General features: G+C 40.9%; 1 protein-coding gene across 2 annotated transcripts in view; it reads left to right on the forward strand.

Annotated features, from left to right (window-relative positions):
- The window catches only part of LOC142662106 (C-Jun-amino-terminal kinase-interacting protein 3-like), a 381,524-nt gene that overhangs the window by 234,883 nt on the left and 133,995 nt on the right, over positions 1-12,646 (forward strand). The window lies entirely within an intron of this gene.

Below are 12,646 nucleotides of genomic sequence, written 5' to 3' on the forward strand. Positions count from 1 at the left end.
ATTAGCTTTGTTGCTCTTCTTTGTATTTTTTACAACTCCAGGGCATCCCTTCTATGAACTGGAGCCCAGAACTGGACTGCATATTCTAGATGAGGCCTCACTAATGCTTTGTAAAGTGGTAATATTACATCCCTGTCCCGTGAGTCCATGCCTCTTTTGATACACGACAATATCCTGCTGGCCTTTCAAGCCGCTGTTATTGAGTTTATGATTTACAAGTACACCCAGATCCTTCTCAACAAGTGACTCCCCCAGTGTAGCCCCCCCCCCCTAGGACATATGATGCATGCAGGTTGTTCGTACCCAGATGCATAACTTTACATTTATCTACATTAAACTTCATTTGCCAAGTGGACGCCCAAACACTTAGTTTGTTTAAATCCGCTTGCAATTCACAAACATCTTCCATAGACTGAACTATATTACATAGCTTGGTGTCATCTGCAAAAATAGAAATAGTGCTATTAATCCCATCCTCTATATCATTAATAAATAAGTTGAATAATAGTGGTCCCAGCACTGAACCCTGGGGTACACCACTTATAACCGGGGACCATTCAGAGAAGGAATCATTGACCACAACTCTCTGGATACGGTCCTTGAGCCAATTCTCAATCCAATTACAAACTATACTTTCTAACCCTATAGTCCTTAATTTACCCATTAGACGTTATATATATTACTTGCACCACTCCTACCGTGTTTCCCCGAAAGTAAGACAGTGTCTTACTTTCTTTTTATCCCCAAAAGCCCCACTATGTCTTACTTTCGGGGTATGTCTTATATTAGAAAAAAATTGTCGAATTATTTATTTATTTTTTTTCACAAACTTTATTTAACTGTTTTACATTTATTTTTTTAGTCCCACCAGGGGACTTCACTATGCGATGTGCCGATCGCATATATAATGCTTTGGTACTTAGTATACCGAAGCATTATTGCCTGTCAGTGTAAAACTGACAGGCAACCTGTTAGGTCATGCCTCTGGCATCGCCTAACAGGCAGATGCTGAAGGCAGACCTGGGGGTCTTTGTTAGACCCCCGGCTGTCATGGAAACCCGACGGCGACCCGCGATTTGTTTGCGGGGGCGCCGATCGGGTGACAGAGGGAGCTCCCCCCTCTGTCAAACACATTAAATGCCGCTGTCACTATTGACAGCGGCATTTAATGGGTTAAACTGCCGGAATCGGCGCGCGCTTCGATTCCGGCAGTTGCAGCAGGAGCCAGGCTGTGTATAACAGCCGTGCTCCTGCCGCTGATCGCGTGGGTACAGTCTCAGTACCCACGCGATCACAGGACGGATATATCCGTCCTCCTGCGCGAACTAGCAGCTGCTGAGGACGGATATATCCGGAAGTGGACAGGAGGCGGCAATACCCCCGTGTTTCCCCGAAAGTAAGACATATGTCTTACTTTCGGGGTACGGCTTATATTAGCCGACCCCCCTGAAACCCCCGATACGTCTTACAATCGGGGGTGTCTTACTATCGGGGAAACACGGTAGAATAAGTGAAAAATGCAATCTTATTTATTACAGCTTGCGACATTTCAATCTGAACACTGGGATTTTTTTCAAGCAGTTTTTAACATTCTGGGAGTGCTGCACGTATTTCTTTCTACTATTGAAGATCCTTGGATCAGGATCATTGGCTGGCACCCTGCTCATTCATTGTATTTTTTAGAGTGCTGCGGCTTTCTTTTAACTATATATATATATATATATATATGTATGTATGTATGTATGTGAGTGCAGTGCATTCGGTAAGTCTTCAGACCCTTTTACTTTTTTCACATTTTGTTATGTTTAGGCCTTGTGCTAAAATAAAAAATATTTTTTAGAAAAAGTTTTTTACCATCATTCAACATTTAATATTCAATATCTCATGATGACAATGTGAACACAGATTTGCAAACACATTAAAAATGAAAAACTCTAGTTTCGCATTGACACAAGTATTCAGACCCTTTGCTATGACATCTGAAATTTAGCTCTGGGGGCCTCCCATTTCTCTAGATCATCTTTGAAATATTTCTACACCTCGATTGGAGTCCACCTGTGGCAAATTCATTTAATTAAATAGGATGTGGAAAGTCTATATAAGGTTTCAACGGGGGCGGATTGTGACAGCGCAAGGTGATGGTAGTTTAATCTGGAGGTCCTCACACACATCAGCCAGAACTCCTGCTAAACTCTCTTAATCGCTTTAAACGCCTTGAAAACTGTCAAGACCGCAAAATACCAACTTAAAGAGCAAGCCTGCAGCCCTAAACAAGCTAAAATACAAGGTGATCTTAACGAATTCCTGTCTGAAAGATACAACATGGCGTCTGAACTGCCAGAGGATGTTATGCAGGGAGAAGACACAGACACTGAGAGCACAAGAGACCGCTCCGAATCCGGTGAAGAGACAAACTTTGCACCAGTCGCAGATGCTTTTATTAAAAGAACCCTCTATAATGCCCTCACACTGATGGTCAAGTAATTAACTGACATTAAGACTTTGTTGCAACACAAGTACGAGGGTCAAGATGCTAGAAACCACGCAAACAGACATCCTGACATATGCAAAAGCAAGAGTTGCTCTCCAATACCAGAAGATGCAGATTAATGAGGCATTTCTGAGAATTGAGGATTAAGAGATCTGAAGTAGTAGGAATAACCTTCGAATAAGAGGACTACCTGAATCTTTTGACTATGAAGCTCTTCGTAAGGTTGTTTATGAACTTTTCCTAACCCTTATAGATCCTGTGAGGGCTAAGGGAATCGGAATTGAAAGGATACATAGAGTATTCAGGCCCAAGCCACGTCCCAATGACCCACCCCGAGATGTTATTTGTGGGTTGCTGTGTTATACTGACACGGCCGCTTTACTTAAAGCTTCTAGGGAATTTTGAGAACTGAAATTTGAAGGACTATCCAATTTTTGTAAGATATTGCAGGCTTTACTCTGGCCAAAAGAAGGTTCTTCAAACTGAACTCCGCACGGAAAATACACCCTTCAGATGTCTATTCCTGTTCGAGCTTGCGATTACCAAAAATGGCCGCCAGATAACTATCAGAAAACCTATATATCTGAACCTGTAGATCTGAACACTGCATGGGAGTTGTTCCAAATGTTTCCTTTGAATATCTCCTCGTGTATACCTGCCCTGGACCTACCTCCTCTACCTTACCCACACAACAGCTGGGAAGCCTAGAATCCCCAAATCCAAGAAATATACCAGCAAGTACGCCTCAGTTGCCACCTGAGGTTCCTGTCATTGGGAGTTTGAAAATGGTAGTCATTTCTCCTACCTTTTCGCTCATCACAAGGCTATGTGGTTTCTCAAGTTATGTGAGTACGAAGATATATACCCTCTTCATTCACTTTACAGTTTTGCCTGTTCCTGGGGTAAACACCTTTTGTTTATGATTCGTTTTTTTAGTTCTGGCTGTATGGTGATTACATAACTACGGTCTTGAAAAGTTCTCTCTCCTCCCCATTTCTCTATGATCTATCCACATGGAAATAGAGTCTTTAACAATGTGTATTACTTCATCATAGAACAACTGTACATGTTTTGCAAATATCATGATGTTTGTTCTAACTTTGATGTTCGCCCATACACCTGAACACCCTCTTCCCTTCCTGAACCCTTCGTCTGACTACCAGTCAAAACTTTGGTGTGAAACCTATATATTGTACATAACTCCATAAGCGTTTTTATCATTTCTGAATTGAAAATAACCTTTTTCAATGTGTGAGGTCTGAACAGAGCCAAATTCTTCATTAACTTAAAACTGACCATACCTCTCTTCCACTTCTGCAAGAAACCCATTTTAAACATGGGGAGGTCCCCACCCTAGCTAAAAGTGCTTTTCCCACTGCATTTCAGTGCACATATTCTTCCGTGTGCAGAGGGGTCAGTATTCTTATTAATAAAAATATACCTTTAAAACTACTCTCTGAAGTTAGAGATCCAGAAGGTCGTTTCCTCTTTTTTTTTTTTAAAGCTGGTATTGGTAATACACTGTTCTCATTTGTTCATCTGCTGATCATATCGTTTAAAAAAAGTTAAATATTATCGTTGTCGGCAGCACATCTCCCTGTGTAAACAGGGAGACGCGCTGCCAAGATGATAATAATGTATGGGGACGAGCGATAGGAGTAACGACCGCTTGTGACAGGAGCAAACGAGCGCCAATCAACGATGTCTCGATCGGCGCCCACTGCATCGGCCAAAATTGAGCGGTGTGATAGTGGCTTTACTATTCTCACTCACACCAGATGTACAATAGATTAGATTATGTACCGTATTTTCCGGACTATAAGGCGCACCGGATTATAAGGCGCACTTTCTATGAGCGCCTTATAAGCAATCATGTTTCATATATAAGGCGCACTGGATTATAAGGCGCAGCACATTACCGTTAAATAAACCATTGCTCAGACTGCAAGTCAAAATTTATTACACTTTTTAACAATAACTTGCAACTGGTTCAGCTGTAATTGCAAATCAAAACGTTTAGGGTATGTGCACACACACTAATTACGTCCGTAATTGACGGACGTATTTCGGCCGCAAGTCCCGGACCGAACACAGTGCAAGGAGCCGGGCTCCTAGCATCATACTTATGTACGACGCTAGGAGTCCCTGCCTTGCTGCAGGACAACTGTCCCGTAGTATAATCATGTTTACAGTACGGGACAGTTGTCCTGCAGCGAGGCAGGGACTTCTAGCATCGTACATAAGTATGATGCTAGGAGCCCGGCTCCTTGCACTGTTCGGTCCGGGACTTGCGGCCGAAATACGTCCGTCAATTACGGACGTAATTAGTGTGTGTGCACATACCCTTACCGTACTTTTTCAGTTCATTCCTCCACCAGAAATCCATCAAATCCGTCATCTTCAGTGTCGGAGTTGAACAGTTGGGCGATTTCGGCATCAAGCATGGGGTCCTCCTCTTCATTATCCGAGTCGGTCTCGTTGCTGCTGCTAGGCTCTTCAGTGGTGATTCCAGCCTTCCTGAAAGCTCGGATGACACTGGAGACTGATACATTCTTCCAGGCATCCACGATCCACTGGCACATAGTGGCATAACTCGCACGGCGTTGCCTCCCTGTTTTGGTGAATGTGTGGTCACCTTCTGTCATCCAATGCTCCCATGCAGCTCGCAATTTAACTTTAAATGACCTGTTGATGCTGATATCTAGCGGCTGGAGCTCTTTGGTTAATCCACCAGGGATGACAGCAAGCTCCGAATTAGTTTTCTTCACTTGGGCTTTGACAGTATCGGTCAAGTGGGCGCGCATCGAGTCACAGACCAATAGGGATGGGGATTTGTGAAAAAAGCCACCCGGTCTCTTGACGTAGACCTCCCTCAGCCACTCACTCATCTTCTCCTCATCCATCCAGCCCTTTGGGTTAGCCTTAATGATGACACCAGCAGGAAAATTTTCTTTAGGCAAAGTCTTCCTCTTGAAAATTACCATGGGTGGTAGTTTCTGGCCATTAGCCTGACAAGCGAGAACTACAGTGAAAGATGACTTCTCATTTCCTGTGGTACGTATAGATATCGTACTGGTCCCTGTTTTCTCAACAGTACGGTTTACGGGGATATCGAAAGTGAGGGGAACCTCATCCATGTTAATAATGTGTTCTGGCTGGATATTCTTTTCATTTATCTTGGTTATGCAGTAGGTGCGGAAAATGGCCAGCTTCTCTTCATAATCCTTTGGTAATTGCTGGCACACAGTAGTTCTGGTGCGAATGGAGAGATGACGCCTGCTCATGAAACGAAAGCACCATGAAGGACCTCCTCGAAAGTCCTTGATCTCCATGTCACGTGCTAAAGCAGTGGCTTTGAGTCGAATAGAGACAGTGGAGACGCTTCTACCTGCGTTTCTCTGTTCCATAACCCACTGTTCTATTTTGTCCTCCAACTGTGGCCACCTTGCTTTGTTTCCTCGGAAACTCAGTTTGGTCTTCTTTACTTGGCGGAGGGCATCTTCTTGTTTTCTCCACTTACGCACCATGGATTCATTAATGTTGAATTCTCTTGCAGCTGCCCTATTTCCATGCTCTACTGCATAACTTATAGCTTTAAGCTTGAAACCTGCATCATAAGCATGTCTCTTAACAGGAGGCATTTTTTGGGGTAGTGGGTATAGTTAACGCTAAAGCAAAGATATATTGCAAGGATCCTACAGAGCTGTAAGTATCACTCAGTGTGGCTCCTGACTACGGTGGCCGTAATGCTCAATCCATTTATGGATACTGTAAAAACCCAAGTGAAGAATAAATTCATAGGCGCACGGGGGGGAGGAGCATGGTGTGTGCTGTGGTATGCCGCCGCCGACCCCTGCCGCCCACGATAGAGGTAAAGGATCCTGTATGAACCCCTCTCTTTACTGTCGGGTTCATATATAAGGCGCACCGGATTATAAGGCGCACTTTCTATTTCTGAGAAATTCTCAGCATTTTATGTGCGCCTTATAGTCCGGAAAATACGGTATTTTATTTCTTAAATGTACACCTCTCCGCTCAAGAAAGTGGCCATAGGCAGTATGCTACTTTCAGATCACGCCCCTATATACACTATTGTAGAGTTAAGAGATGTCCCGAAAGGAAACTGGTTCTGAAAGTTGAATAACACTATACTTAGTGATCCCTTACACTCTACTATGCAGTCATCTATGGAGCAGTACTTCCAATTTACTACTATACAATATTGCCTACGATACTCTGGGAAGATCATAAAGTGGTACTGCGAGGCGAGCTGATTTCTTTATGCACTCACATCAAAAAACAAAGATCCGATTTTCTAGACTCTCTATTCTCCCAGATATTAGTGCTTGAAAACCTCCATAAGAGATCTAAAACGTTATCGGTCCAGCAAGATCTAATTTCCCTACAAGATAAAGCTAAAGAACTTTTAAATATTAGATTGGCTAAGTTGCTCTATTATACCAAATTTAAAAACTATGCCCATGGTGACAAGGGGAATAAGATAATGCCTACTCTTCTAAAGAAACAACATGATAGATAATTTATCTCTACAATAGTAACTTTCTCTGGGAAGATGTCTCCCTCTATCAAAGACCTAGCCAAAGCCTTTTAGAATTTTTACCATGATTTATACAATCTACGTAGCGATCCCTAACTTAATACCCTTATAAATTCAGTGAAAGAAAAAAAAACCTTTAAAATTCCTCAACTCCATAACCTTTCCACATATATCAAACTCTTAAAATAATTTTCTGACCAAACCTATCTCATTAGAAGACCTCAATACAGTCTGATCTACCATTCTTCCTGGGAAAAGTCCTGGCCCTGACGGTTACTCGATTAATTATTATAATCGCTTTTAAGACATATTACTGCCTCATTTTGCTTCCCTCTGTAATTATTTGCTAGATGGCTCCTATTTCCCTTCACATACCCTGAAAGAACACACAACTGTTATTTCCAAAGAAGGGAAAGACCCGAAACTTTGCAGCAATTACGGGCCCGTTTGTCTCTTGAACACAGATCTGAAATTGTGGGCAAAGACTTTGGCTTGCGCCTCAGTTCCCTTTTACCTAAACTAACAAACAGGCTTTGTAAAGGGTCGTCAGGGCAAAGACAACACATTCCGAGTTCTTCGACTAATCGAGTATGGCAGATCTAATAAAATCCCCTTAGTTTTTCTCGGCGCTGATGTAGAGAAGGCATTCGACAGAGTCAGCTGGCCATTTATGATCGTGACCCCCAACACATTTGGAATCCCTTGTAAATTCATAGACGCCATCCCCCCTCACTATCACTGTCCTTATGCCAGCATTAGGATTAACAGAATAATCGCAGAACCCTTAAAAATATCTAATGAAACGCGTCAGGGCTGCCCTTTGTCCTCCACTTTCTTCATTATGGTTATGGAAAATTTAATACAACAGATTAGACAGGACAATACTATTCAGGAACGAAGTATAGGTCCTCATGCACATAAAACTGCAGTGTTTGTAGATGCCTCTTGATCATAACTACCAACCCTTCCTTGTCCCTACTGCACATCACTAACTTATTTACTGAGTTTGGCTTTATTTCCAATTTCCAAATTAACTTTAATAAATCTGAAGTTCTTAATATTTTCTGCCTCTCACACCATTTAGCATATATTTAACACAACTCCCCGTACAAATGGCCTACCACTTCCATTAAATATCTAGGCTCTCAAGTCCCTAAGAATCCCTCCTTATACCAGTTAAATTGTATTCCTGTCAATAACATTAAACCTCAATTACACACACTCAAAATCCCACTCTTGTCATGGATAGAGAGGAGGAACTTACTAAAGACATTCATAGTCCATAAAATACTCTATCTCCTTCAAGTACAGGGTGGCCCATTTATATGGATACACCTAAATAAAATGGGAATGGTTGGTGATATTAACTTCCTGTTTGTGGCACATTAGTATATGGGAGGGGGGAAACTTTTCAAGCTGGTTGTTGACCATGAATTTTACAGTGGGCAAACTTACAAAATCAGCAAGGGATCAAATACTTATTTCCTTCACTGTATATATATATATATATATATATATATATATATATATATATATATATATGTATTATATATATATATATACACACACATTTATAAAGTATATAGAAACTATATACTTTGTGTTCCTTGTGCCCTTAGTGTTCGAATAGGCAGGTAGGAATTTACATTTGCCGAAACGTACGTCGGGTGTGGGCGTCCTTCCTATGTGAGACCATGACTTTTGATATGTATTTACTCCTTACACTTGTCAGTTATCTCATATTGGCAGTTTGATATGATTCAGTCCTTTGGTTCTTGCAGCACATAACCACTAGCTCCTCCATTGATGTGTATTTGGAATATTTACTATACATCTTTTCTATCCATTATCGCACTTGTTGATTACTATTTCACATCTAGCAACTATTCGATGCATTTTGTATATGGCTCGGCTGTTTCCCTTGGACTTTGTTATACATTTGTCTGTATCCTGCTACAAATATGTATAAACATGTTCGTTATATTCATTCACTCTTTTGGTCTAGCGTAGGTTGACGCCTTCTCATTGTGTGACTCATCTTTTTATTCTGTTATGTCTATTTGTAATAAAATGTATATATTTTTATATTTCAACATTTTGTGCCGAAGTTGATAATTTTTCCACTCTGTAGTGCTCTTCTAGTTAGCTTGATAACAAATTGTTAGTTAATTAATTCATACATTGACTATTTAGTGTAATTTAATAATTTTTTTTCACGATTTATTTTCATTTGTTCTGAGGAGTGATCTATACTTCAGTTTGGCGAGTAAATCGCAATTCATCATACGTGAACAGTTATAAAAAAAAGAGGTGTTAATCGATCATTAGCGTGAGTACAAAAAAATGTGTAAACCAATAAGGATGTCACGCAAAAAGTATTCCGTGGAACAGGCTTATTCAATATTATGCATGGACAGTAAACAAAGTTCAGAAAGCGACATTGCCTTTGAAGGCTTTGATAGAAGTGATACAGAAAGCACTGATGGACAGTGCTATGTCTGGACACTGAAAAAAGGGCGAAAGCCAGTGGCCAAAATGTAGAAAGTCCGCCTTGTACTAGTGCAGAAGTGCAAAGGCAGTTGGAAGTGGTATATGGCCAAGAACCTGAAGTTCTTGAGGAGTTGGCTCTACATTGGGAACCCCCCAACTACTGGCACCCCTTTTGTTCCTGAATTTACTGTTGACCCTGGCGTTACCGTTCATGTTACAGATTTTAGCCCTTTAGAATTTTTTCATCTTGTTTTTTTTATGACCATTTATTTAATCTATTTGCTCAACAGACAAACATCCATGCTGAACAATCTAACAATTGGTCAAAAAAGTGGTAGATTTTGTGTAATTTATTAAATTACACTAAATAGTTAATGTATGAATGAATCAACTAACTAACAATTTATCACGCTAACTAACCTAATATTCCTGCCTGCTTATTCTAACACTAAGGGGAATAGGGAATACAAAGTATATACTTTGTAAATAAATAAACAAATATATATATTATATACACACACACACACACACACACACACACACACACACACACACTTGTATGTAATGCTTTTATTTACTTCTGTCTTCTCTCGATCAGTCTACTTCTCTCTGAAACACTGTGACAGAGTGAAGGAGGCTGAGAGTAGATTAACCCGTTAGTGACCGGCCCATCGTGTTTCTACGTCGGTCACTAACGGGCCTTATTCCGATGCCATAGACTTTTTATGTCGCGGCATCGGAATAAGTAAACAGAGCAGGGAGCTGTCAAATCTCCCTGCTCTCAGCTGCCAGAGGTAGCTGAGGGCTTGGAGCATCCCTGCTCTGCCGGGTGAGATCGATATTAGTATTGTGAATGCCTGCTAGATCATGCCGCAGATGCCTAGCAGATGCCTGTCCGTGTTAAACGGACAGGCAGTAATACACTGCAATACAAAAGTATTGCAGTGTATTACAATAGCGATCGCAGAATCGCATATTATAGTCCCCTAGTGGGACTAGTAAAAAAGGGAAAAAAAAGTTTAAAAAAGTTAATTAAAAAAAAATGAAAAACCCAGCTTTTCCCCTTACAAAATGCTTTACTATTAAAAAAACAAAAAGTTAAAAAGTTAAACATATTTGGTATCGCCGCGTCCGTAACGACCCCAACTATAAAACTATTACATTATTTAACCCGCACGGTGAACGCCGTAAAAAATGTAATAAAAAACTATGGAAAAATTGCTGTTTTCTGTGAATACTGACTTTAAAAAAAATTTGATAAAAAGTGATCAAAAAGTTGCATCTTCTCCAAAATGGTACCAATAAAAACTACAAGTCTTCCCGCAAAAAAAAAGCCCTCATACAACCGCATCGGCGAAAAAATAAAAACGTTACGGCTCTTCAAATATGGAGACACAAAAACAAATAATTTTGAAAAAAAAGCGTTTTTACTGTGTAAAAGTAGTAAAACATACAAAAACTATACAAATTTGGTATCGTTGCAATCGTAACAACCCACTGAATAAAGTTATTGTGTTATTTATATCACACGGTAAACGGCGTAGATTTAAGACGCGAAAGAGTGGCGAAATTTCAGGTTTTTTTCTATTTCCCCCCAAATAAAAGTTAATAAAAGTTAATCAATAAATAATATGTCCCCCAAAATGGTGCTATTAAAAAATACAACTTGTCCCGCAAAAAACAAGACCTTATACAGCTGTGTCGACGCAAAAATAAAAAGGTTATAGCTCTTGGAATGCGACGATGGAAAAACTTAAAAAATGGCTTGGTCATTAAGGTTTAAAATAGGCTGGTCATTAAGGGGTTACAAGTGGGAAAAGTTTGTTTACAAACAAACTTTTCATAGATCACCATGATTGGTTAATCCCTTCCCGACATTTGCCGTAAATATACGTCATGGAAAGCCTGTGCTTCCCGCAAAATGTCATATATTTACGGCAAATGTTTGGCACCGGCTCAGAAGCGGAGTCGGTGCCATAATCGCCGGATCTCAGCTGTATCTGACAGCTGACATCCGGCTCTAATGGCGGGGACCGAAATTAGCTTCGATCCCCGCCATTAACCCCTTAAGTGCATCGCTCAAACGCGATCGCTGCACTTAAGGTGTTTGCAGCTCATCGGAACCCCAGCAATGAAATTGCCGGGGTTCCGGTGGCTGCAATGGCAACCGGAGGCCTAATACTGGCCTCCCGGTCTGCCTAGCACCGAAGCCGGTCTGATCGGCCGGCCTGATCGGCTTCCGTAGCTGCCGGCAAGATGGCGCCGGGTCAGGAGCTGATCCGGCGTCATCAGCGGTGGAAGTCAGCTGTACTGTACAGCTGACATCCACCTGTAACGGCAGGAACCGGAGCTAGCTCCGATACCTGCCATTAACCCCTTCGATGCAGCATCGTAGCGGTTACTAGCAGATCGCCAGCCCTGACAGGCAATCAGGACTGGCGACTGCTGTTATGGCAACAGGAGACACAATGGTCTCCTGCTCTGCCATTACGGAAGCTGATTTAGGCCCCGCCGGGAGGCGAAGCCTAATCGGCTTGCTGTCATTGAATGACTGACAGATCTAATACATTGCACTACATATTAGAAAAAAAAAATCTGACCGTTGGACCTTCAAGTCCCCTAGTGGGACTTGAAGAAAAGTGTAAAAAAAAGTATAAAAAAGTGTAAAAAAAAGTGCAAAAAATAAAAGTTTGAAAACAATAAAAGTTTCAAGTAATCAAATAAAACACAATCCCCCTTTTACTCTTATCAAGTCCTTTTATTATTGAAAAATAATAATAAACCATATGTATTTGGTATCGCAACGACCTGAGGTATCAAAATATTATATTATTTATTGCACGCGGTGAACAGCGTAAAAAAAAACGTAAAAAAACTTTACCAGAGTTTCTGTTTTTTGGTCACTTTGCCCTACAAATATTAGAATAAAAAGTGATCAAAAAGTCGCACGTATCCAAAAATGGTACCTATAAAAACTATAGCTCGTCCCGCAAAAAACAAGCCCTCATACACCTCCGTCGACAAAAAATTTTAAAAGTTATGGTTCTCACAACTTGGCGACAGAAAAAATACATTCTTTTTACAAAAGTAATTTTATTGTGCAAAAA

Source organism: Rhinoderma darwinii, chromosome 10, assembly GCF_050947455.1.
Source record: "Rhinoderma darwinii isolate aRhiDar2 chromosome 10, aRhiDar2.hap1, whole genome shotgun sequence".
Classification (NCBI taxonomy): Eukaryota; Metazoa; Chordata; class Amphibia; order Anura; family Rhinodermatidae; genus Rhinoderma; species Rhinoderma darwinii.